This window comes from Cryptomeria japonica, unplaced genomic scaffold, assembly GCF_030272615.1.
Source record: "Cryptomeria japonica unplaced genomic scaffold, Sugi_1.0 HiC_scaffold_621, whole genome shotgun sequence".
NCBI lineage: Eukaryota > Viridiplantae > Streptophyta > Pinopsida > Cupressales > Cupressaceae > Cryptomeria > Cryptomeria japonica.
Genome location: NW_026729423.1, coordinates 31,202 through 57,417, shown reverse-complemented (window position 1 = coordinate 57,417; position 26,216 = coordinate 31,202). Strand labels below are relative to the sequence as shown.

The following is a 26,216-nucleotide window of genomic DNA, read 5'->3' as shown; positions in this document are numbered from 1 at the left end:
TGTCTGGGTGGGTGCCGAGGTGGGAGCCAGGGTGGGTCCCAAGGTGAGTGCAAAGGTGGGTGCCAGGGTCAAGGTGAGTGCCAATGTGGGTTCCAAGGTGCCAGGGTCAGGGTGAGTGCCAATGTGGGTTCAAAGGTGCTAAGTTGGGTGCGAGGTTGGGTGCGAGGGTGGGTGGGTGCCAAGGTGTGCTAGGTGGAAGCCCGGGTGGGTCGGCATCCCATGGGTGTCGAGTTGGGTGCCTGATGGGTGCTTCTTGTCAAGTTTTAGTCGTCGGGACTCATTTCGAGCCTTAGAGGTCGTTTCTTGTCCGGTTGCCCTGTCTTCGACCTGGGAACCCAATTTTGGTCCTCGGGTCCCATTTTTTTTTGTCTCGCATCCCACTTTTGGCCTGTGGCCTTTTCGGGGTCGATTCTCGTTTTGGGCATCAGAGCATGTTTCTTCTCCTAAAACCCAATATTTGTTTATTAAGTCTCGGAACACATTTTTGTTCTCGTGGACCCATCATGGGTCTTGGAACGCATTTGTGGTCCTTGGGTCCCATTTTGCATCCCGAAACTTGTGTTTTGGTGCTTGATCCCTATTTTGGGTGCCCACCTTGCACCAAGTGCGCACCCGGGGCAAACCGAGCGCCTTGGTGCACCGGGGCAAGATCGAGCGTGCACCCGAGGCGCCCCGAACATGCACCAAGGTGCACTCGGCCCACATGTGAGCGCAGGTCGTTGCGCCCGAGGTGGTGTGTGGGCACCGCGTTGCAGACGGGACACTGCACGCACACGACGCCCCGTCCAGGTGCACGCACGTAGGCCGGGCCGGGTGCACACCCGACGCCCTAGCAAGGTGCGCGCACCCGGGCAGGGCTCACACTTGGCGAACGGGGCGCACTTCGCGAGGGAGGGTGTGCACCTCGACGGGGGTGGGTGGCCGGGGTGGATTCGCACGTGGGTCGCGGTTTGCTAAGTACACACTGCGACAAGCTCATAACGGGTGCGATCATACCAGCGTTAGTGCACCGGATCCCATCAGAACTCCGCAGTTAAGCGCGCTTGGGCCGGAGTAGTACTGGGATGGGTGACCTCCCGGGAAGTCCCGGTGTTGCACCCTTTTTTAGTTTTTCGCCGGGCGTCGCAATGCTATTTGAATAAACCTTTTGCCCGTTTGCGTTCTCGTCGGGGCCGGGCCGGGCCGGGGTGCGCTGCCCGCACTACCGCGCGCGCGGGGGGCGACACCGAGCGCGCACCCGAGGCGCCCCGAGCACACAGGCCACGGTGCAACCCGGGCGTTGTGCGCGCACCCCGGTGCGCCCGAGGTGCTGCGCGCGCACCCAGGTGAAATCGGTGTGCACCTCGGCCAGTGCGCGCTCGGTCGAGTCGCGCACGTTGGCCAAGGTGCACGGTGATGTTTCTTACTCTAAGGTTCCGCACCAGACGCCCGGGACAGGTGAGCGAAGCTGGGCGGGGCCGGGTGCGCGGCCGGGGCAGGTGCACGCAGCTGGAGAGAGCTTTGGAGCACACCAGAGGTGCGCACCTTGGAGCACACTTCGGAGCGCACCAATGATGCGCTCCATTCAAAAGTTTCCTGAAAAGGCAAAAAAAGTTGAGATTATAGAATTTCCCACTTGAGAGATTGTAAAAAAAAAAAATTTAAAATGAAGGAAACGCGGGTGCCAAGGTGTGCGCGCCCGGGTGCGCAGCCCAGCCAAGGTGTGCGCACCAAGGCGCCCACCCTGGCGAAGGTGCACGCAAGGTGCGCACCCGAGGCAAACCGGACAATTAACCCAACTTTCGACTTCGCGCGCACCTGCGCACCTTGGAGCGCACTTCGGAGCGCTCCTTGGTGCGCACCAATCTTGGGCACCTCGGAGTGCACCATGGCGCCCACCAAGGTGCGCACCCGGGGCAAACCGAGCTCCGACTTCGTGCGCACCTTGGAGCGCACGAAAGGTGCGCACCATGGCGCCCACCAAGGTGCGCAGCCCAGCCAAGGCGTGCGCATCAAGGTGCGCACCCTGGCGAAGGTGCGCACCCGGGGCAAACCGAGCTCCGACTTCGTGCGCACCTTGGAGCGCACAAAGGGTGCGCAACCCAGCCAAGGTGTGCGCACCCCGGGCAAACCGAGCTCCGAATCGTGCGCACCTTGGAGCACACTTCGGAGCCCTCCTTGGTGCGCACCGATGTTGCGCACCTCGGAGCGCACCCGGGGAAAACAATGCAATTAACCCGACTTTCGACTTCGTGGGCACCTCGGAGCGCTCTCGGGTTCGCACCTCGGAGCACACCGAGGTGCGCACCTTTGATGCGCTGCCTTCACCAATTTCCAGAAAAGGCAAGAAAACATTGAGAAGGTGTGCGCACCGAGGTGCCCACCCTGGCGAAGGTGCACGCGAGGTGCGCACCCGGGGCAAACCGGGCTCCGACTTCGTGCACGCCATGCTGCGCACCTTGGAGGGCCATGGTGCGCACCTTGGAGCACACTTCGGAGCGCTCAATGGTGCCCAACCCAGCCAAGGTGCCCACCGCGGCGAAGGTGCACGCGAGGTGCGCACCCGGGGCAAACCGGGCTCCGACTTCGTGCACGCCGCACCTTGGAGCACACTTCGGAGCGCTCCTTGGTGCGCACCAGGGCGCGCAACCCAGCCGAGGTGCCCACCCCGGCGAAGGTGCACGCGGGGTGCGCACCCGGGGCAAACCGGGCTCCGACTTCGTGCACGCCATGGTGCCCACCGCGGCGAAGGTGCACGCGAGGTGCGCACCCGGGGCAAACCGGGCTCCGACTTCGTGCACGCCGCACCTTGGAGCACACTTCGGAGCGCTCCTTGGTGCGCACCAGGGCGCGCAACCCAGCCGAGGTGCCCACCCCGGCGAAGGTGCACGCGAGGTGCGCACCCGGGGCAAACCGGGCTCCGACTTCGTGCACGCCATGGTGCCCACCGCGGCGAAGGTGCACGCGAGGTGCGCACCCGGGGCAAACCGGGCTCCGACTTCGTGCACGCCGCACCTTGGAGCACACTTCGGAGCGCTCCTTGGTGCGCACCATGGTGCCCACCAGGGCGCGCAACCCCGCCGAAGGTGCACGCGAGGTGCGCACCCGGGGCAAACCGGGCTCCGACTTCGTGCACGCCGCACCTTGGAGCACACTTCGGAGCGCTCCTTGGTGCGCACCAGGGCGCGCAACCCCGCCGAAGGTGCACGCGAGGTGCGCACCCGGGGCAAACCGGGCTCCGACTTCGTGCACGCCATGGTGCGCACCAGGGTGCCCACCGTGGCGAAGGTGCGCACCCGGGGCAAACCGGGCTCCGACTTCGTGCACGCCGCACCTTGGAGCACACTTCGGAGCGCTCCTTGGTGCGCACCAGGGCGCGCAACCCAGCCGAGGTGCCCACCCCGGCGAAGGTGCACGCGAGGTGCGCACCCGGGGCAAACCGGGCTCCGACTTCGTGCACGCCATGGTGCCCACCGCGGCGAAGGTGCGCACCCGGGGCAAACCGGGCTAGGACTTCGTGCACGCCGCACCTTGGAGCACACTTCGGAGCGCTCCTTGGTGCGCACCATGGTGCCCACCAGGCCGCGCAACCCAGCCAAGGTGTGCGCACCAAGGTGCACGCGAGGTGCGCACCCGGGGCAAACCGGGGTCCGGCTTCGTGCACGCCGCACCTTGGAGCACACATCGGGGCGCTCCCGGGTTCGCACCGGCGTTGCGCACCGTGGTGGGCACCTCGGAGCGCACCGTGGTGGGCACCTCGGAGCACACCAAGGTGGGCAGCGAGGTGCGCACCTTTGATGCGATGCCTTCACTAATTTCCATAAAAGGCAAAAAAAAACGAGATTTTAAAATTTCCGTTTTGAAAGATAGTGAGAAAAAGGGAATGCTGGTGCCATCTTGAGCCCGCCCTGGTGCGCAGCCCAGCCAAGGTGTGCGCACCAAGGTGCCCACCCTGGCGAAGGTGCGCGCCCGGGCAATTAACCCAACTTCCAACTTCGCGCGCGCCAGGGTGGGAGCGCACCCAACAACCGGGCCTGGGAAGAGCCAATGCGAGAAACCCCACCAAACGCTCTGACAAAAAAAGAGGGGGCGCTCCAGTAACCCCGCTTCGGAGCGCACCCTGGGCAAACCCAGCCAGGGTGCCCACCCCGGCCAAGGTGCAGGCGAGGTGCGCACCCGGGGCAAACCGGGCTCCGACAACGTGCACGCCGCACCTTGGAGCACACTTCGTAGCGCTCCCGGGTGCGCACCTCAGAGCACACCAAGGTGGGCAGCGAGGTGCGCACCTTTGATGCGCTGCCTTCACTAATTTCCAGAAAAGGCAAAAAAAAGAGGAGATTTTAAAATTTCCGTTTTGAAAGATAGTGAAAAAAACGGAACGCGGGTGCCATCTTGAGCCCGCCCTGGTGCACAGCCCAGGTAAGGTGCCCACCCTGGCAAAGGTGCGCACCCGGGCAATTAACCCTACTTCCGACTTCGTGCGCGCCAGGGTGGCAACCGGGCCTGGGAAGAGCCAATGCGAGAAACCCCACCAAACGCTCCGACAAAAAAAGAGGCGGCGCTCCAATAACCCCGCTTCGGAGCGCAGCCGGGGCAAACCCAGCCAAGGTGCCCACCCCGACGAAGGTGCACGCGAGGTGCGCACCCGGGGCAAACCGGGCTCCGACAACGTGCACGCAGCACCTTGGAGCACACTTCGAAGCACTCCCGGGTGCCCACCGGCGTTGCGCACCGTGGTGGGCAGCGAGGTGCGCACCTTTGATGCGCTGCCTTCACTAATTTCCAGAAAAGGCAAAAAAAAATGAGATTTTAAAATTTCCGTTTTGAAAGATAGTGAAAAAAACGGAACGCGGGTGCCATCTTGAGCCCGCCCTGGTGCGCAGCCCAGGCAAGGCATGCGCACCAAGGTGCCCACCCGCGGTGCACGCCCGGGGCAAACCGGGCTCCGACTTCGTGCAGGCCGCACCTTGGAGCACACTTCGGAGCGCTCCTTGGTGCGCACCATGGTGCCCACCAGGGCGCACCCGGGGCAAACCGGGCTCCGACTTCGTGCACGCCGCACCTTGGAGCACACATCGGAGCGCTCCCAGGTTCGCACCAGCGTTGCGCACCTTTGATGCGCTGCCTTCACTAATTTCCAGAAAAGGCAAAAAAAAACGATATTTTAAAATTTCCGTTCTGAAAGATAGTGAAAAAAACGGAACGCGGGTGCCATCTTGAGCCCTTCCTGGTGCGCAGCCCAGGCAAGTTGTGCGCACCAAGGTGCCCACCCTGGCGGAGGTGCGCGCCCGGGGCAAACCGGGCTCCGACTTCGTGCACTGCATGGTGCCCACCAAGGCGCGCAACCCAGCCAAGGTGCCCACCGCAGCGAAGGTGCACGCGAGGTGCGCACCCGAGGTGCACACCCGGGGCAAACCGAGCTCCGACTTCGTGCACGCCGCACCTTGGAGCACACTTCAGAGCGCTCCTTGGTGCGCACCAGGGCGCGCAACCCAGCCAAGGTGCTCACCCCGGCGAAGGTGCACGCGAGGTGCGCACCCGGGGCAAGCCGGGCTCGGACTTCGTGCACGCCGCACCTTGGAGCACACATCGGAGCGCTCCCGGGTTCGCACCAGCATTGCGCACCTTTGATGCGCTGCCTTCACTAATTTCCAGAAAAGGCAAAAAAAAAAAAAAAACGAGATTTTAAAATTTCCGTTTTGAAAGATAGTGAAAAAAACGGAACGCGGGTGCCATCTTGAGCCCGCCCTGGTGTGCAGCCCAGGCAAGTTGTGCGCACCAAGGCACCCACCCTGGCCAAGGTGGGTCACGGGGTGGGTCCTAGGGTGGGTAACGGGGTGGGTACTAAGGTGCGTGCCAAGGTGGGTCATGGGGTGGGTGCCAAGGTGGGCACCAGGGTGGGTGTGCACCAACCCTAGCCAGGGTAGGTCACGGGGTGGTTGTCGGGGTGGGCGTCAAGGAGCCAAGGTGGGTGGCAAGTAGCCAAGTTGCGTGCCAAGGTGGGTGTCGGGGTGGGTGCCAAGGATCCAAGGTGGGTGCCAAGGAACCAAGGTGGGTGTCTGGGTGGGTGCCGAGGTGGGAGCCAGGGTGGGTCCCAAGGTGAGTGCAAAGGTGGGTGCCAGGGTCAAGGTGAGTGCCAATGTGGGTTCCAAGGTGCCAGGGTCAGGGTGAGTGCCAATGTGGGTTCAAAGGTGCTAAGTTGGGTGCGAGGTTGGGTGCGAGGGTGGGTGGGTGCCAAGGTGTGCTAGGTGGAAGCCCGGGTGGGTCGGCATCCCATGGGTGTCGAGTTGGGTGCCTGATGGGTGCTTCTTGTCAAGTTTTAGTCGTCGGGACTCATTTCGAGCCTTAGAGGTCGTTTCTTGTCCGGTTGCCCTGTCTTCGACCTGGGAACCCAATTTTGGTCCTCGGGTCCCATTTTTTTTTGTCTCGCATCCCACTTTTGGCCTGTGGCCTTTTCGGGGTCGATTCTCGTTTTGGGCATCAGAGCATGTTTCTTCTCCTAAAACCCAATATTTGTTTATTAAGTCTCGGAACACATTTTTGTTCTCGTGGACCCATCATGGGTCTTGGAACGCATTTGTGGTCCTTGGGTCCCATTTTGCATCCCGAAACTTGTGTTTTGGTGCTTGATCCCTATTTTGGGTGCCCACCTTGCACCAAGTGCGCACCCGGGGCAAACCGAGCGCCTTGGTGCACCGGGGCAAGATCGAGCGTGCACCCGAGGCGCCCCGAACATGCACCAAGGTGCACTCGGCCCACATGTGAGCGCAGGTCGTTGCGCCCGAGGTGGTGTGTGGGCACCGCGTTGCAGACGGGACACTGCACGCACACGACGCCCCGTCCAGGTGCACGCACGTAGGCCGGGCCGGGTGCACACCCGACGCCCTAGCAAGGTGCGCGCACCCGGGCAGGGCTCACACTTGGCGAACGGGGCGCACTTCGCGAGGGAGGGTGTGCACCTCGACGGGGGTGGGTGGCCGGGGTGGATTCGCACGTGGGTCGCGGTTTGCTAAGTACACACTGCGACAAGCTCATAACGGGTGCGATCATACCAGCGTTAGTGCACCGGATCCCATCAGAACTCCGCAGTTAAGCGCGCTTGGGCCGGAGTAGTACTGGGATGGGTGACCTCCCGGGAAGTCCCGGTGTTGCACCCTTTCTTAGTTTTTCGCCGGGCGTCGCAATGCTATTTGAATAAACCTTTTGCCCGTTTGCGTTCTCGTCGGGGCCGGGCCGGGCCGGGGTGCGCTGCCCGCACTACCGCGCGCGCGGGGGCGACACCGAGCGCGCACCCGAGGCGCCCCGAGCACACAGGCCACGGTGCAACCCGGGCGTTGTGCGCGCACCCCGGTGCGCCCGAGGTGCTGCGCGCGCACCCAGGTGAAATCGGTGTGCACCTCGGCCAGTGCGCGCTCGGTCGAGTCGCGCACGTTGGCCAAGGTGCACGGTGATGTTTCTTACTCTAAGGTTCCGCACCAGACGCCCGGGACAGGTGAGCGAAGCTGGGCGGGGCCGGGTGCGCGGCCGGGGCAGGTGCACGCAGCTGGAGAGAGCTTTGGAGCACACCAGAGGTGCGCACCTTGGAGCACACTTCGGAGCGCACCAATGATGCGCTCCATTCAAAAGTTTCCTGAAAAGGCAAAAAAAGTTGAGATTATAGAATTTCCCACTTGAGAGATTGTAAAAAAAAAAAATTTAAAATGAAGGAAACGCGGGTGCCAAGGTGTGCGCGCCCGGGTGCGCAGCCCAGCCAAGGTGTGCGCACCAAGGCGCCCACCCTGGCGAAGGTGCACGCAAGGTGCGCACCCGAGGCAAACCGGACAATTAACCCAACTTTCGACTTCGCGCGCACCTGCGCACCTTGGAGCGCACTTCGGAGCGCTCCTTGGTGCGCACCAATCTTGGGCACCTCGGAGTGCACCATGGCGCCCACCAAGGTGCGCACCCGGGGCAAACCGAGCTCCGACTTCGTGCGCACCTTGGAGCGCACGAAAGGTGCGCACCATGGCGCCCACCAAGGTGCGCAGCCCAGCCAAGGCGTGCGCATCAAGGTGCGCACCCTGGCGAAGGTGCGCACCCGGGGCAAACCGAGCTCCGACTTCGTGCGCACCTTGGAGCGCACAAAGGGTGCGCAACCCAGCCAAGGTGTGCGCACCCCGGGCAAACCGAGCTCCGAATCGTGCGCACCTTGGAGCACACTTCGGAGCCCTCCTTGGTGCGCACCGATGTTGCGCACCTCGGAGCGCACCCGGGGAAAACAATGCAATTAACCCGACTTTCGACTTCGTGGGCACCTCGGAGCGCTCTCGGGTTCGCACCTCGGAGCACACCGAGGTGCGCACCTTTGATGCGCTGCCTTCACCAATTTCCAGAAAAGGCAAGAAAACATTGAGAAGGTGTGCGCACCGAGGTGCCCACCCTGGCGAAGGTGCACGCGAGGTGCGCACCCGGGGCAAACCGGGCTCCGACTTCGTGCACGCCATGCTGCGCACCTTGGAGGGCCATGGTGCGCACCTTGGAGCACACTTCGGAGCGCTCAATGGTGCCCAACCCAGCCAAGGTGCCCACCGCGGCGAAGGTGCACGCGAGGTGCGCACCCGGGGCAAACCGGGCTCCGACTTCGTGCACGCCGCACCTTGGAGCACACTTCGGAGCGCTCCTTGGTGCGCACCAGGGCGCGCAACCCAGCCGAGGTGCCCACCCCGGCGAAGGTGCACGCGGGGTGCGCACCGGGCTCCGACTTCGTGCACGCCATGGTGCCCACCGCGGCGAAGGTGCACGCGAGGTGCGCACCCGGGGCAAACCGGGCTCCGACTTCGTGCACGCCGCACCTTGGAGCACACTTCGGAGCGCTCCTTGGTGCGCACCAGGGCGCGCAACCCAGCCGAGGTGCCCACCCCGGCGAAGGTGCACGCGAGGTGCGCACCCGGGGCAAACCGGGCTCCGACTTCGTGCACGCCATGGTGCCCACCGCGGCGAAGGTGCACGCGAGGTGCGCACCCGGGGCAAACCGGGCTCCGACTTCGTGCACGCCGCACCTTGGAGCACACTTCGGAGCGCTCCTTGGTGCGCACCATGGTGCCCACCAGGGCGCGCAACCCCGCCGAAGGTGCACGCGAGGTGCGCACCCGGGGCAAACCGGGCTCCGACTTCGTGCACGCCGCACCTTGGAGCACACTTCGGAGCGCTCCTTGGTGCGCACCAGGGCGCGCAACCCCGCCGAAGGTGCACGCGAGGTGCGCACCCGGGGCAAACCGGGCTCCGACTTCGTGCACGCCATGGTGCGCACCAGGGTGCCCACCGCGGCGAAGGTGCGCACCCGGGGCAAACCGGGCTCCGACTTCGTGCACGCCGCACCTTGGAGCACACTTCGGAGCGCTCCTTGGTGCGCACCAGGGCGCGCAACCCAGCCGAGGTGCCCACCCCGGCGAAGGTGCACGCGAGGTGCGCACCCGGGGCAAACCGGGCTCCGACTTCGTGCACGCCATGGTGCCCACCGCGGCGAAGGTGCGCACCCGGGGCAAACCGGGCTAGGACTTCGTGCACGCCGCACCTTGGAGCACACTTCGGAGCGCTCCTTGGTGCGCACCATGGTGCCCACCAGGCCGCGCAACCCAGCCAAGGTGTGCGCACCAAGGTGCACGCGAGGTGCGCACCCGGGGCAAACCGGGGTCCGGCTTCGTGCACGCCGCACCTTGGAGCACACATCGGGGCGCTCCCGGGTTCGCACCGGCGTTGCGCACCGTGGTGGGCACCTCGGAGCGCACCGTGGTGGGCACCTCGGAGCACACCAAGGTGGGCAGCGAGGTGCGCACCTTTGATGCGATGCCTTCACTAATTTCCATAAAAGGCAAAAAAAAACGAGATTTTAAAATTTCCGTTTTGAAAGATAGTGAGAAAAAGGGAATGCTGGTGCCATCTTGAGCCCGCCCTGGTGCGCAGCCCAGCCAAGGTGTGCGCACCAAGGTGCCCACCCTGGCGAAGGTGCGCGCCCGGGCAATTAACCCAACTTCCAACTTCGCGCGCGCCAGGGTGGGAGCGCACCCAACAACCGGGCCTGGGAAGAGCCAATGCGAGAAACCCCACCAAACGCTCTGACAAAAAAAGAGGGGGCGCTCCAGTAACCCCGCTTCGGAGCGCACCCTGGGCAAACCCAGCCAGGGTGCCCACCCCGGCCAAGGTGCAGGCGAGGTGCGCACCCGGGGCAAACCGGGCTCCGACAACGTGCACGCCGCACCTTGGAGCACACTTCGTAGCGCTCCCGGGTGCGCACCTCAGAGCACACCAAGGTGGGCAGCGAGGTGCGCACCTTTGATGCGCTGCCTTCACTAATTTCCAGAAAAGGCAAAAAAAAGAGGAGATTTTAAAATTTCCGTTTTGAAAGATAGTGAAAAAAACGGAACGCGGGTGCCATCTTGAGCCCGCCCTGGTGCACAGCCCAGGTAAGGTGCCCACCCTGGCAAAGGTGCGCACCCGGGCAATTAACCCTACTTCCGACTTCGTGCGCGCCAGGGTGGCAACCGGGCCTGGGAAGAGCCAATGCGAGAAACCCCACCAAACGCTCCGACAAAAAAAGAGGCGGCGCTCCAATAACCCCGCTTCGGAGCGCAGCCGGGGCAAACCCAGCCAAGGTGCCCACCCCGACGAAGGTGCACGCGAGGTGCGCACCCGGGGCAAACCGGGCTCCGACAACGTGCACGCAGCACCTTGGAGCACACTTCGAAGCACTCCCGGGTGCCCACCGGCGTTGCGCACCGTGGTGGGCAGCGAGGTGCGCACCTTTGATGCGCTGCCTTCACTAATTTCCAGAAAAGGCAAAAAAAAATGAGATTTTAAAATTTCCGTTTTGAAAGATAGTGAAAAAAACGGAACGCGGGTGCCATCTTGAGCCCGCCCTGGTGCGCAGCCCAGGCAAGGCATGCGCACCAAGGTGCCCACCCGCGGTGCACGCCCGGGGCAAACCGGGCTCCGACTTCGTGCAGGCCGCACCTTGGAGCACACTTCGGAGCGCTCCTTGGTGCGCACCATGGTGCCCACCAGGGCGCACCCGGGGCAAACCGGGCTCCGACTTCGTGCACGCCGCACCTTGGAGCACACATCGGAGCGCTCCCAGGTTCGCACCAGCGTTGCGCACCTTTGATGCGCTGCCTTCACTAATTTCCAGAAAAGGCAAAAAAAAACGATATTTTAAAATTTCCGTTCTGAAAGATAGTGAAAAAAACGGAACGCGGGTGCCATCTTGAGCCCTTCCTGGTGCGCAGCCCAGGCAAGTTGTGCGCACCAAGGTGCCCACCCTGGCGGAGGTGCGCGCCCGGGGCAAACCGGGCTCCGACTTCGTGCACTGCATGGTGCCCACCAAGGCGCGCAACCCAGCCAAGGTGCCCACCGCAGCGAAGGTGCACGCGAGGTGCGCACCCGAGGTGCACACCCGGGGCAAACCGAGCTCCGACTTCGTGCACGCCGCACCTTGGAGCACACTTCAGAGCGCTCCTTGGTGCGCACCAGGGCGCGCAACCCAGCCAAGGTGCTCACCCCGGCGAAGGTGCACGCGAGGTGCGCACCCGGGGCAAGCCGGGCTCGGACTTCGTGCACGCCGCACCTTGGAGCACACATCGGAGCGCTCCCGGGTTCGCACCAGCATTGCGCACCTTTGATGCGCTGCCTTCACTAATTTCCAGAAAAGGCAAAAAAAAAAAAAAAACGAGATTTTAAAATTTCCGTTTTGAAAGATAGTGAAAAAAACGGAACGCGGGTGCCATCTTGAGCCCGCCCTGGTGTGCAGCCCAGGCAAGTTGTGCGCACCAAGGCACCCACCCTGGCCAAGGTGGGTCACGGGGTGGGTCCTAGGGTGGGTAACGGGGTGGGTACTAAGGTGCGTGCCAAGGTGGGTCATGGGGTGGGTGCCAAGGTGGGCACCAGGGTGGGTGTGCACCAACCCTAGCCAGGGTAGGTCACGGGGTGGTTGTCGGGGTGGGCGTCAAGGAGCCAAGGTGGGTGGCAAGTAGCCAAGTTGCGTGCCAAGGTGGGTGTCGGGGTGGGTGCCAAGGATCCAAGGTGGGTGCCAAGGAACCAAGGTGGGTGTCTGGGTGGGTGCCGAGGTGGGAGCCAGGGTGGGTCCCAAGGTGAGTGCAAAGGTGGGTGCCAGGGTCAAGGTGAGTGCCAATGTGGGTTCCAAGGTGCCAGGGTCAGGGTGAGTGCCAATGTGGGTTCAAAGGTGCTAAGTTGGGTGCGAGGTTGGGTGCGAGGGTGGGTGGGTGCCAAGGTGTGCTAGGTGGAAGCCCGGGTGGGTCGGCATCCCATGGGTGTCGAGTTGGGTGCCTGATGGGTGCTTCTTGTCAAGTTTTAGTCGTCGGGACTCATTTCGAGCCTTAGAGGTCGTTTCTTGTCCGGTTGCCCTGTCTTCGACCTGGGAACCCAATTTTGGTCCTCGGGTCCCATTTTTTTTTGTCTCGCATCCCACTTTTGGCCTGTGGCCTTTTCGGGGTCGATTCTCGTTTTGGGCATCAGAGCATGTTTCTTCTCCTAAAACCCAATATTTGTTTATTAAGTCTCGGAACACATTTTTGTTCTCGTGGACCCATCATGGGTCTTGGAACGCATTTGTGGTCCTTGGGTCCCATTTTGCATCCCGAAACTTGTGTTTTGGTGCTTGATCCCTATTTTGGGTGCCCACCTTGCACCAAGTGCGCACCCGGGGCAAACCGAGCGCCTTGGTGCACCGGGGCAAGATCGAGCGTGCACCCGAGGCGCCCCGAACATGCACCAAGGTGCACTCGGCCCACATGTGAGCGCAGGTCGTTGCGCCCGAGGTGGTGTGTGGGCACCGCGTTGCAGACGGGACACTGCACGCACACGACGCCCCGTCCAGGTGCACGCACGTAGGCCGGGCCGGGTGCACACCCGACGCCCTAGCAAGGTGCGCGCACCCGGGCAGGGCTCACACTTGGCGAACGGGGCGCACTTCGCGAGGGAGGGTGTGCACCTCGACGGGGGTGGGTGGCCGGGGTGGATTCGCACGTGGGTCGCGGTTTGCTAAGTACACACTGCGACAAGCTCATAACGGGTGCGATCATACCAGCGTTAGTGCACCGGATCCCATCAGAACTCCGCAGTTAAGCGCGCTTGGGCCGGAGTAGTACTGGGATGGGTGACCTCCCGGGAAGTCCCGGTGTTGCACCCTTTCTTAGTTTTTCGCCGGGCGTCGCAATGCTATTTGAATAAACCTTTTGCCCGTTTGCGTTCTCGTCGGGGCCGGGCCGGGCCGGGGTGCGCTGCCCGCACTACCGCGCGCGCGGGGGCGACACCGAGCGCGCACCCGAGGCGCCCCGAGCACACAGGCCACGGTGCAACCCGGGCGTTGTGCGCGCACCCCGGTGCGCCCGAGGTGCTGCGCGCGCACCCAGGTGAAATCGGTGTGCACCTCGGCCAGTGCGCGCTCGGTCGAGTCGCGCACGTTGGCCAAGGTGCACGGTGATGTTTCTTACTCTAAGGTTCCGCACCAGACGCCCGGGACAGGTGAGCGAAGCTGGGCGGGGCCGGGTGCGCGGCCGGGGCAGGTGCACGCAGCTGGAGAGAGCTTTGGAGCACACCAGAGGTGCGCACCTTGGAGCACACTTCGGAGCGCACCAATGATGCGCTCCATTCAAAAGTTTCCTGAAAAGGCAAAAAAAGTTGAGATTATAGAATTTCCCACTTGAGAGATTGTAAAAAAAAAAAATTTAAAATGAAGGAAACGCGGGTGCCAAGGTGTGCGCGCCCGGGTGCGCAGCCCAGCCAAGGTGTGCGCACCAAGGCGCCCACCCTGGCGAAGGTGCACGCAAGGTGCGCACCCGAGGCAAACCGGACAATTAACCCAACTTTCGACTTCGCGCGCACCTGCGCACCTTGGAGCGCACTTCGGAGCGCTCCTTGGTGCGCACCAATCTTGGGCACCTCGGAGTGCACCATGGCGCCCACCAAGGTGCGCACCCGGGGCAAACCGAGCTCCGACTTCGTGCGCACCTTGGAGCGCACGAAAGGTGCGCACCATGGCGCCCACCAAGGTGCGCAGCCCAGCCAAGGCGTGCGCATCAAGGTGCGCACCCTGGCGAAGGTGCGCACCCGGGGCAAACCGAGCTCCGACTTCGTGCGCACCTTGGAGCGCACAAAGGGTGCGCAACCCAGCCAAGGTGTGCGCACCCCGGGCAAACCGAGCTCCGAATCGTGCGCACCTTGGAGCACACTTCGGAGCCCTCCTTGGTGCGCACCGATGTTGCGCACCTCGGAGCGCACCCGGGGAAAACAATGCAATTAACCCGACTTTCGACTTCGTGGGCACCTCGGAGCGCTCTCGGGTTCGCACCTCGGAGCACACCGAGGTGCGCACCTTTGATGCGCTGCCTTCACCAATTTCCAGAAAAGGCAAGAAAACATTGAGAAGGTGTGCGCACCGAGGTGCCCACCCTGGCGAAGGTGCACGCGAGGTGCGCACCCGGGGCAAACCGGGCTCCGACTTCGTGCACGCCATGCTGCGCACCTTGGAGGGCCATGGTGCGCACCTTGGAGCACACTTCGGAGCGCTCAATGGTGCCCAACCCAGCCAAGGTGCCCACCGCGGCGAAGGTGCACGCGAGGTGCGCACCCGGGGCAAACCGGGCTCCGACTTCGTGCACGCCGCACCTTGGAGCACACTTCGGAGCGCTCCTTGGTGCGCACCAGGGCGCGCAACCCAGCCGAGGTGCCCACCCCGGCGAAGGTGCACGCGGGGTGCGCACCCGGGGCAAACCGGGCTCCGACTTCGTGCACGCCATGGTGCCCACCGCGGCGAAGGTGCACGCGAGGTGCGCACCCGGGGCAAACCGGGCTCCGACTTCGTGCACGCCGCACCTTGGAGCACACTTCGGAGCGCTCCTTGGTGCGCACCAGGGCGCGCAACCCAGCCGAGGTGCCCACCCCGGCGAAGGTGCACGCGAGGTGCGCACCCGGGGCAAACCGGGCTCCGACTTCGTGCACGCCATGGTGCCCACCGCGGCGAAGGTGCACGCGAGGTGCGCACCCGGGGCAAACCGGGCTCCGACTTCGTGCACGCCGCACCTTGGAGCACACTTCGGAGCGCTCCTTGGTGCGCACCATGGTGCCCACCAGGGCGCGCAACCCCGCCGAAGGTGCACGCGAGGTGCGCACCCGGGGCAAACCGGGCTCCGACTTCGTGCACGCCGCACCTTGGAGCACACTTCGGAGCGCTCCTTGGTGCGCACCAGGGCGCGCAACCCCGCCGAAGGTGCACGCGAGGTGCGCACCCGGGGCAAACCGGGCTCCGACTTCGTGCACGCCATGGTGCGCACCAGGGTGCCCACCGCGGCGAAGGTGCGCACCCGGGGCAAACCGGGCTCCGACTTCGTGCACGCCGCACCTTGGAGCACACTTCGGAGCGCTCCTTGGTGCGCACCAGGGCGCGCAACCCAGCCGAGGTGCCCACCCCGGCGAAGGTGCACGCGAGGTGCGCACCCGGGGCAAACCGGGCTCCGACTTCGTGCACGCCATGGTGCCCACCGCGGCGAAGGTGCGCACCCGGGGCAAACCGGGCTAGGACTTCGTGCACGCCGCACCTTGGAGCACACTTCGGAGCGCTCCTTGGTGCGCACCATGGTGCCCACCAGGCCGCGCAACCCAGCCAAGGTGTGCGCACCAAGGTGCACGCGAGGTGCGCACCCGGGGCAAACCGGGGTCCGGCTTCGTGCACGCCGCACCTTGGAGCACACATCGGGGCGCTCCCGGGTTCGCACCGGCGTTGCGCACCGTGGTGGGCACCTCGGAGCGCACCGTGGTGGGCACCTCGGAGCACACCAAGGTGGGCAGCGAGGTGCGCACCTTTGATGCGATGCCTTCACTAATTTCCATAAAAGGCAAAAAAAAACGAGATTTTAAAATTTCCGTTTTGAAAGATAGTGAGAAAAAGGGAATGCTGGTGCCATCTTGAGCCCGCCCTGGTGCGCAGCCCAGCCAAGGTGTGCGCACCAAGGTGCCCACCCTGGCGAAGGTGCGCGCCCGGGCAATTAACCCAACTTCCAACTTCGCGCGCGCCAGGGTGGGAGCGCACCCAACAACCGGGCCTGGGAAGAGCCAATGCGAGAAACCCCACCAAACGCTCTGACAAAAAAAGAGGGGGCGCTCCAGTAACCCCGCTTCGGAGCGCACCCTGGGCAAACCCAGCCAGGGTGCCCACCCCGGCCAAGGTGCAGGCGAGGTGCGCACCCGGGGCAAACCGGGCTCCGACAACGTGCACGCCGCACCTTGGAGCACACTTCGTAGCGCTCCCGGGTGCGCACCTCAGAGCACACCAAGGTGGGCAGCGAGGTGCGCACCTTTGATGCGCTGCCTTCACTAATTTCCAGAAAAGGCAAAAAAAAGAGGAGATTTTAAAATTTCCGTTTTGAAAGATAGTGAAAAAAACGGAACGCGGGTGCCATCTTGAGCCCGCCCTGGTGCACAGCCCAGGTAAGGTGCCCACCCTGGCAAAGGTGCGCACCCGGGCAATTAACCCTACTTCCGACTTCGTGCGCGCCAGGGTGGCAACCGGGCCTGGGAAGAGCCAATGCGAGAAACCCCACCAAACGCTCCGACAAAAAAAGAGGCGGCGCTCCAATAACCCCGCTTCGGAGCGCAGCCGGGGCAAACCCAGCCAAGGTGCCCACCCCGACGAAGGTGCACGCGAGGTGCGCACCCGGGGCAAACCGGGCTCCGACAACGTGCACGCAGCACCTTGGAGCACACTTCGAAGCACTCCCGGGTGCCCACCGGCGTTGCGCACCGTGGTGGGCAGCGAGGTGCGCACCTTTGATGCGCTGCCTTCACTAATTTCCAGAAAAGGCAAAAAAAAATGAGATTTTAAAATTTCCGTTTTGAAAGATAGTGAAAAAAACGGAACGCGGGTGCCATCTTGAGCCCGCCCTGGTGCGCAGCCCAGGCAAGGCATGCGCACCAAGGTGCCCACCCGCGGTGCACGCCCGGGGCAAACCGGGCTCCGACTTCGTGCAGGCCGCACCTTGGAGCACACTTCGGAGCGCTCCTTGGTGCGCACCATGGTGCCCACCAGGGCGCACCCGGGGCAAACCGGGCTCCGACTTCGTGCACGCCGCACCTTGGAGCACACATCGGAGCGCTCCCAGGTTCGCACCAGCGTTGCGCACCTTTGATGCGCTGCCTTCACTAATTTCCAGAAAAGGCAAAAAAAAACGATATTTTAAAATTTCCGTTCTGAAAGATAGTGAAAAAAACGGAACGCGGGTGCCATCTTGAGCCCTTCCTGGTGCGCAGCCCAGGCAAGTTGTGCGCACCAAGGTGCCCACCCTGGCGGAGGTGCGCGCCCGGGGCAAACCGGGCTCCGACTTCGTGCACTGCATGGTGCCCACCAAGGCGCGCAACCCAGCCAAGGTGCCCACCGCAGCGAAGGTGCACGCGAGGTGCGCACCCGAGGTGCACACCCGGGGCAAACCGAGCTCCGACTTCGTGCACGCCGCACCTTGGAGCACACTTCAGAGCGCTCCTTGGTGCGCACCAGGGCGCGCAACCCAGCCAAGGTGCTCACCCCGGCGAAGGTGCACGCGAGGTGCGCACCCGGGGCAAGCCGGGCTCGGACTTCGTGCACGCCGCACCTTGGAGCACACATCGGAGCGCTCCCGGGTTCGCACCAGCATTGCGCACCTTTGATGCGCTGCCTTCACTAATTTCCAGAAAAGGCAAAAAAAAAAAAAAAACGAGATTTTAAAATTTCCGTTTTGAAAGATAGTGAAAAAAACGGAACGCGGGTGCCATCTTGAGCCCGCCCTGGTGTGCAGCCCAGGCAAGTTGTGCGCACCAAGGCACCCACCCTGGCCAAGGTGGGTCACGGGGTGGGTCCTAGGGTGGGTAACGGGGTGGGTACTAAGGTGCGTGCCAAGGTGGGTCATGGGGTGGGTGCCAAGGTGGGCACCAGGGTGGGTGTGCACCAACCCTAGCCAGGGTAGGTCACGGGGTGGTTGTCGGGGTGGGCGTCAAGGAGCCAAGGTGGGTGGCAAGTAGCCAAGTTGCGTGCCAAGGTGGGTGTCGGGGTGGGTGCCAAGGATCCAAGGTGGGTGCCAAGGAACCAAGGTGGGTGTCTGGGTGGGTGCCGAGGTGGGAGCCAGGGTGGGTCCCAAGGTGAGTGCAAAGGTGGGTGCCAGGGTCAAGGTGAGTGCCAATGTGGGTTCCAAGGTGCCAGGGTCAGGGTGAGTGCCAATGTGGGTTCAAAGGTGCTAAGTTGGGTGCGAGGTTGGGTGCGAGGGTGGGTGGGTGCCAAGGTGTGCTAGGTGGAAGCCCGGGTGGGTCGGCATCCCATGGGTGTCGAGTTGGGTGCCTGATGGGTGCTTCTTGTCAAGTTTTAGTCGTCGGGACTCATTTCGAGCCTTAGAGGTCGTTTCTTGTCCGGTTGCCCTGTCTTCGACCTGGGAACCCAATTTTGGTCCTCGGGTCCCATTTTTTTTTGTCTCGCATCCCACTTTTGGCCTGTGGCCTTTTCGGGGTCGATTCTCGTTTTGGGCATCAGAGCATGTTTCTTCTCCTAAAACCCAATATTTGTTTATTAAGTCTCGGAACACATTTTTGTTCTCGTGGACCCATCATGGGTCTTGGAACGCATTTGTGGTCCTTGGGTCCCATTTTGCATCCCGAAACTTGTGTTTTGGTGCTTGATCCCTATTTTGGGTGCCCACCTTGCACCAAGTGCGCACCCGGGGCAAACCGAGCGCCTTGGTGCACCGGGGCAAGATCGAGCGTGCACCCGAGGCGCCCCGAACATGCACCAAGGTGCACTCGGCCCACATGTGAGCGCAGGTCGTTGCGCCCGAGGTGGTGTGTGGGCACCGCGTTGCAGACGGGACACTGCACGCACACGACGCCCCGTCCAGGTGCACGCACGTAGGCCGGGCCGGGTGCACACCCGACGCCCTAGCAAGGTGCGCGCACCCGGGCAGGGCTCACACTTGGCGAACGGGGCGCACTTCGCGAGGGAGGGTGTGCACCTCGACGGGGGTGGGTGGCCGGGGTGGATTCGCACGTGGGTCGCGGTTTGCTAAGTACACACTGCGACAAGCTCATAACGGGTGCGATCATACCAGCGTTAGTGCACCGGATCCCATCAGAACTCCGCAGTTAAGCGCGCTTGGGCCGGAGTAGTACTGGGATGGGTGACCTCCCGGGAAGTCCCGGTGTTGCACCCTTTTTTAGTTTTTCGCCGGGCGTCGCAATGCTATTTGAATAAACCTTTTGCCCGTTTGCGTTCTCGTCGGGGCCGGGCCGGGCCGGGGTGCGCTGCCCGCACTACCGCGCGCGCGGGGGCGACACCGAGCGCGCACCCGAGGCGCCCCGAGCACACAGGCCACGGTGCAACCCGGGCGTTGTGCGCGCACCCCGGTGCGCCCGAGGTGCTGCGCGCGCACCCAGGTGAAATCGGTGTGCACCTCGGCCAGTGCGCGCTCGGTCGAGTCGCGCACGTTGGCCAAGGTGCACGGTGATGTTTCTTACTCTAAGGTTCCGCACCAGACGCCCGGGACAGGTGAGCGAAGCTGGGCGGGGCCGGGTGCGCGGCCGGGGCAGGTGCACGCAGCTGGAGAGAGCTTTGGAGCACACCAGAGGTGCGCACCTTGGAGCACACTTCGGAGCGCACCAATGATGCGCTCCATTCAAAAGTTTCCTGAAAAGGCAAAAAAAGTTGAGATTATAGAATTTCCCACTTGAGAGATTGTAAAAAAAAAAAATTTAAAATGAAGGAAACGCGGGTGCCAAGGTGTGCGCGCCCGGGTGCGCAGCCCAGCCAAGGTGTGCGCACCAAGGCGCCCACCCTGGCGAAGGTGCACGCAAGGTGCGCACCCGAGGCAAACCGGACAATTAACCCAACTTTCGACTTCGCGCGCACCTGCGCACCTTGGAGCGCACTTCGGAGCGCTCCTTGGTGCGCACCAATCTTGGGCACCTCGGAGTGCACCATGGCGCCCACCAAGGTGCGCACCCGGGGCAAACCGAGCTCCGACTTCGTGCGCACCTTGGAGCGCACGAAAGGTGCGCACCATGGCGCCCACCAAGGTGCGCAGCCCAGCCAAGGCGTGCGCATCAAGGTGCGCACCCTGGCGAAGGTGCGCACCCGGGGCAAACCGAGCTCCGACTTCGTGCGCACCTTGGAGCGCACAAAGGGTGCGCAACCCAGCCAAGGTGTGCGCACCCCGGGCAAACCGAGCTCCGAATCGTGCGCACCTTGGAGCACACTTCGGAGCCCTCCTTGGTGCGCACCGATGTTGCGCACCTCGGAGCGCACCCGGGGAAAACAATGCAATTAACCCGACTTTCGACTTCGTGGGCACCTCGGAGCGCTCTCGGGTTCGCACCTCGGAGCACACCGAGGTGCGCACCTTTGATGCGCTGCCTTCACCAATTTCCAGAAAAGGCAAGAAAACATTGAGAAGGTGTGCGCACCGAGGTGCCCACCCTGGCGAAGGTGCACGCGAGGTGCGCACCCGGGGCAAACCGGGCTCCGACTTCGTGCACGCCATGCTGCGCACCTTGGAGGGCCATGGTGCGCACCTTGGAGCACACTTCGGAGCGCTCAATGGTGCCCAACCCAGCCAAGGTGCCCACCGCGGCGAAGGTGCACGCGAGGTGCGCACCCGGGGCAAACCGGGCTCCGACTTCGTGCACGCCGCACCTTGGAGCACACTTCGGAGCGCTCCTTGGTGCGCACCAGGGCGCGCAACCCAGCCGAGGTGCCCACCCCGGCGAAGGTGCACGCGGGGTGCGCACCCGGGGCAAACCGGGCTCCGACTTCGTGCACGCCATGGTGCCCACCGCGCCAAGGTGCACGCGAGGTGCGCACCCGGGGCAAACCGGGCTCCGACTTCGTGCACGCCGCACCTTGGAGCACACTTCGGAGCGCTCCTTGGTTCGCACCAGGGCGCGCAACCCAGCCGAGGTGCCCACCCCGGCGAAGGTGCACGCGAGGTGCGCACCCGGGGCAAACCGGGCTCCGACTTCGTGCACGCCATGGTGCCCACCGCGGCGAAGGTGCACGCGAGGTGCGCACCCGGGGCAAACCGGGCTCCGACTTCGTGCACGCCGCACCTTGGAGCACACTTCGGAGCGCTCCTTGGTGCGCACCATGGTGCCCACCAGGGCGCGCAACCCCGCCGAAGGTGCACGCGAGGTGCGCACCCGGGGCAAACCGGGCTCCGACTTCGTGCACGCCGCACCTTGGAGCACACTTCGGAGCGCTCCTTGGTGCGCACCAGGGCGCGCAACCCCGCCGAAGGTGCACGCGAGGTGCGCACCCGGGGCAAACCGGGCTCCGACTTCGTGCACGCCATGGTGCGCACCAGGGTGCCCACCGCGGCGAAGGTGCGCACCCGGGGCAAACCGGGCTCCGACTTCGTGCACGCCGCACCTTGGAGCACACTTCGGAGCGCTCCTTGGTGCGCACCAGGGCGCGCAACCCAGCCGAGGTGCCCACCCCGGCGAAGGTGCACGCGAGGTGCGCACCCGGGGCAAACCGGGCTCCGACTTCGTGCACGCCATGGTGCCCACCGCGGCGAAGGTGCGCACCCGGGGCAAACCGGGCTAGGACTTCGTGCACGCCGCACCTTGGAGCACACTTCGGAGCGCTCCTTGGTGCGCACCATGGTGCCCACCAGGCCGCGCAACCCAGCCAAGGTGTGCGCACCAAGGTGCACGCGAGGTGCGCACCCGGGGCAAACCGGGGTCCGGCTTCGTGCACGCCGCACCTTGGAGCACACATCGGGGCGCTCCCGGGTTCGCACCGGCGTTGCGCACCGTGGTGGGCACCTCGGAGCGCACCGTGGTGGGCACCTCGGAGCACACCAAGGTGGGCAGCGAGGTGCGCACCTTTGATGCGATGCCTTCACTAATTTCCATAAAAGGCAAAAAAAAACGAGATTTTAAAATTTCCGTTTTGAAAGATAGTGAGAAAAAGGGAATGCTGGTGCCATCTTGAGCCCGCCCTGGTGCGCAGCCCAGCCAAGGTGTGCGCACCAAGGTGCCCACCCTGGCGAAGGTGCGCGCCCGGGCAATTAACCCAACTTCCAACTTCGCGCGCGCCAGGGTGGGAGCGCACCCAACAACCGGGCCTGGGAAGAGCCAATGCGAGAAACCCCACCAAACGCTCTGACAAAAAAAGAGGGGGCGCTCCAGTAACCCCGCTTCGGAGCGCACCCTGGGCAAACCCAGCCAGGGTGCCCACCCCGGCCAAGGTGCAGGCGAGGTGCGCACCCGGGGCAAACCGGGCTCCGACAACGTGCACGCCGCACCTTGGAGCACACTTCGTAGCGCTCCCGAGTGCGCACCTCAGAGCACACCAAGGTGGGCAGCGAGGTGCGCACCTTTGATGCGCTGCCTTCACTAATTTCCAGAAAAGGCAAAAAAAAGAGGAGATTTTAAAATTTCCGTTTTGAAAGATAGTGAAAAAAACGGAACGCGGGTGCCATCTTGAGCCCGCCCTGGTGCACAGCCCAGGTAAGGTGCCCACCCTGGCAAAGGTGCGCACCCGGGCAATTAACCCTACTTCCGACTTCGTGCGCGCCAGGGTGGCAACCGGGCCTGGGAAGAGCCAATGCGAGAAACCCCACCAAACGCTCCGACAAAAAAAGAGGCGGCGCTCCAATAACCCCGCTTCGGAGCGCAGCCGGGGCAAACCCAGCCAAGGTGCCCACCCCGACGAAGGTGCACGCGAGGTGCGCACCCGGGGCAAACCGGGCTCCGACAACGTGCACGCAGCACCTTGGAGCACACTTCGAAGCACTCCCGGGTGCCCACCGGCGTTGCGCACCGTGGTGGGCAGCGAGGTGCGCACCTTTGATGCGCTGCCTTCACTAATTTCCAGAAAAGGCAAAAAAAAATGAGATTTTAAAATTTCCGTTTTGAAAGATAGTGAAAAAAACGGAACGCGGGTGCCATCTTGAGCCCGCCCTGGTGCGCAGCCCAGGCAAGGCATGCGCACCAAGGTGCCCACCCGCGGTGCACGCCCGGGGCAAACCGGGCTCCGACTTCGTGCAGGCCGCACCTTGGAGCACACTTCGGAGCGCTCCTTGGTGCGCACCATGGTGCCCACCAGGGCGCACCCGGGGCAAACCGGGCTCCGACTTCGTGCACGCCGCACCTTGGAGCACACATCGGAGCGCTCCCAGGTTCGCACCAGCGTTGCGCACCTTTGATGCGCTGCCTTCACTAATTTCCAGAAAAGGCAAAAAAAAACGATATTTTAAAATTTCCGTTCTGAAAGATAGTGAAAAAAACGGAACGCGGGTGCCATCTTGAGCCCTTCCTGGTGCGCAGCCCAGGCAAGTTGTGCGCACCAAGGTGCCCACCCTGGCGGAGGTGCGCGCCCGGGGCAAACCGGGCTCCGACTTCGTGCACTGCATGGTGCCCACCAAGGCGCGCAACCCAGCCAAGGTGCCCACCGCAGCGAAGGTGCACGCGAGGTGCGCACCCGAGGTGCACACCCGGGGCAAACCGAGCTCCGACTTCGTGCACGCCGCACCTTGGAGCACACTTCAGAGCGCTCCTTGGTGCGCACCAGGGCGCGCAACCCAGCCAAGGTGCTCACCCCGGCGAAGGTGCACGCGAGGTGCGCACCCGGGGCAAGCCGGGCTCGGACTTCGTGCACGCCGCACCTTGGAGCACACATCGGAGCGCTCCCGGGTTCGCACCAGCATTGCGCACCTTTGATGCGCTGCCTTCACTAATTTCCAGAAAAGGCAAAAAAAAAAAAAAAACGAGATTTTAAAATTTCCGTTTTGAAAGATAGTGAAAAAAACGGAACGCGGGTGCCATCTTGAGCCCGCCCTGGTGTGCAGCCCAGGCAAGTTGTGCGCACCAAGGCACCCACCCTGGCCAAGGTGGGTCACGGGGTGGGTCCTAGGGTGGGTAACGGGGTGGGTACTAAGGTGCGTGCCAAGGTGGGTCATGGGGTGGGTGCCAAGGTGGGCACCAGGGTGGGTGTGCACCAACCCTAGCCAGGGTAGGTCACGGGGTGGTTGTCGGGGTGGGCGTCAAGGAGCCAAGGTGGGTGGCAAGTAGCCAAGTTGCGTGCCAAGGTGGGTGTCGGGGTGGGTGCCAAGGATCCAAGGTGGGTGCCAAGGAACCAAGGTGGGTGTCTGGGTGGGTGCCGAGGTGGGAGCCAGGGTGGGTCCCAAGGTGAGTGCAAAGGTGGGTGCCAGGGTCAAGGTGAGTGCCAATGTGGGTTCCAAGGTGCCAGGGTCAGGGTGAGTGCCAATGTGGGTTCAAAGGTGCTAAGTTGGGTGCGAGGTTGGGTGCGAGGGTGGGTGGGTGCCAAGGTGTGCTAGGTGGAAGCCCGGGTGGGTCGGCATCCCATGGGTGTCGAGTTGGGTGCCTGATGGGTGCTTCTTGTCAAGTTTTAGTCGTCGGGACTCATTTCGAGCCTTAGAGGTCGTTTCTTGTCCGGTTGCCCTGTCTTCGACCTGGGAACCCAATTTTGGTCCTCGGGTCCCATTTTTTTTTGTCTCGCATCCCACTTTTGGCCTGTGGCCTTTTCGGGGTCGATTCTCGTTTTGGGCATCAGAGCATGTTTCTTCTCCTAAAACCCAATATTTGTTTATTAAGTCTCGGAACACATTTTTGTTCTCGTGGACCCATCATGGGTCTTGGAACGCATTTGTGGTCCTTGGGTCCCATTTTGCATCCCGAAACTTGTGTTTTGGTGCTTGATCCCTATTTTGGGTGCCCACCTTGCACCAAGTGCGCACCCGGGGCAAACCGAGCGCCTTGGTGCACCGGGGCAAGATCGAGCGTGCACCCGAGGCGCCCCGAACATGCACCAAGGTGCACTCGGCCCACATGTGAGCGCAGGTCGTTGCGCCCGAGGTGGTGTGTGGGCACCGCGTTGCAGACGGGACACTGCACGCACACGACGCCCCGTCCAGGTGCACGCACGTAGGCCGGGCCGGGTGCACACCCGACGCCCTAGCAAGGTGCGCGCACCCGGGCAGGGCTCACACTTGGCGAACGGGGCGCACTTCGCGAGGGAGGGTGTGCACCTCGACGGGGGTGGGTGGCCGGGGTGGATTCGCACGTGGGTCGCGGTTTGCTAAGTACACACTGCGACAAGCTCATAACGGGTGCGATCATACCAGCGTTAGTGCACCGGATCCCATCAGAACTCCGCAGTTAAGCACGCTTGGGCCGGAGTAGTACTGGGATGGGTGACCTCCCGGGAAGTCCCGGTGTTGCACCCTTTTTTAGTTTTTCGCCGGGCGTCGCAATGCTATTTGAATAAACCTTTTGCCCGTTTGCGTTCTCGTCGGGGCCGGGCCGGGCCGGGGTGCGCTGCCCGCACTACCGCGCGCGCGGGGGCGACACCGAGCGCGCACCCGAGGCGCCCCGAGCACACAGGCCACGGTGCAACCCGGGCGTTGTGCGCGCACCCCGGTGCGCCCGAGGTGCTGCGCGCGCACCCAGGTGAAATCGGTGTGCACCTCGGCCAGTGCGCGCTCGGTCGAGTCGCGCACGTTGGCCAAGGTGCACGGTGATGTTTCTTACTCTAAGGTTCCGCACCAGACGCCCGGGACAGGTGAGCGAAGCTGGGCGGGGCCGGGTGCGCGGCCGGGGCAGGTGCACGCAGCTGGAGAGAGCTTTGGAGCACACCAGAGGTGCGCACCTTGGAGCACACTTCGGAGCGCACCAATGATGCGCTCCATTCAAAAGTTTCCTGAAAAGGCAAAAAAAGTTGAGATTATAGAATTTCCCACTTGAGAGATTGTAAAAAAAAAAAATTTAAAATGAAGGAAACGCGGGTGCCAAGGTGTGCGCGCCCGGGTGCGCAGCCCAGCCAAGGTGTGCGCACCAAGGCGCCCACCCTGGCGAAGGTGCACGCAAGGTGCGCACCCGAGGCAAACCGGACAATTAACCCAACTTTCGACTTCGCGCGCACCTGCGCACCTTGGAGCGCACTTCGGAGCGCTCCTTGGTGCGCACCAATCTTGGGCACCTCGGAGTGCACCATGGCGCCCACCAAGGTGCGCACCCGGGGCAAACCGAGCTCCGACTTCGTGCGCACCTTGGAGCGCACGAAAGGTGCGCACCATGGCGCCCACCAAGGTGCGCAGCCCAGCCAAGGCGTGCGCATCAAGGTGCGCACCCTGGCGAAGGTGCGCACCCGGGGCAAACCGAGCTCCGACTTCGTGCGCACCTTGGAGCGCACAAAGGGTGCGCAACCCAGCCAAGGT

The 26,216-nt window shown here is 63.5% G+C and overlaps 5 non-coding genes across 5 annotated transcripts; all 5 read left to right on the top strand.

Moving 5' to 3' along the window:
* Positions 1–982: 982 nt before the first annotated feature.
* Positions 983–1,101, top strand: LOC131872485 (5S ribosomal RNA). The gene has a single exon (XR_009370634.1). It is a non-coding gene; the product is annotated as a 5S ribosomal RNA (ribosomal RNA).
* A 5,916-nt stretch (positions 1,102–7,017) lies between these two features.
* On the top strand, positions 7,018–7,136 carry LOC131872484 (5S ribosomal RNA). The gene has a single exon (XR_009370633.1). It is a non-coding gene; the product is annotated as a 5S ribosomal RNA (ribosomal RNA).
* A 5,904-nt stretch (positions 7,137–13,040) lies between these two features.
* Positions 13,041–13,159, top strand: LOC131872496 (5S ribosomal RNA). The gene has a single exon (XR_009370645.1). It is a non-coding gene; the product is annotated as a 5S ribosomal RNA (ribosomal RNA).
* A 5,915-nt stretch (positions 13,160–19,074) lies between these two features.
* Positions 19,075–19,193, top strand: LOC131872495 (5S ribosomal RNA). Its single transcript, XR_009370644.1, has one exon. It is a non-coding gene; the product is annotated as a 5S ribosomal RNA (ribosomal RNA).
* Positions 19,194–25,107: 5,914 nt separating this feature from the next.
* Positions 25,108–25,226, top strand: LOC131872483 (5S ribosomal RNA). Its single transcript, XR_009370632.1, has one exon. It is a non-coding gene; the product is annotated as a 5S ribosomal RNA (ribosomal RNA).
* Positions 25,227–26,216: the final 990 nt, after the last annotated feature.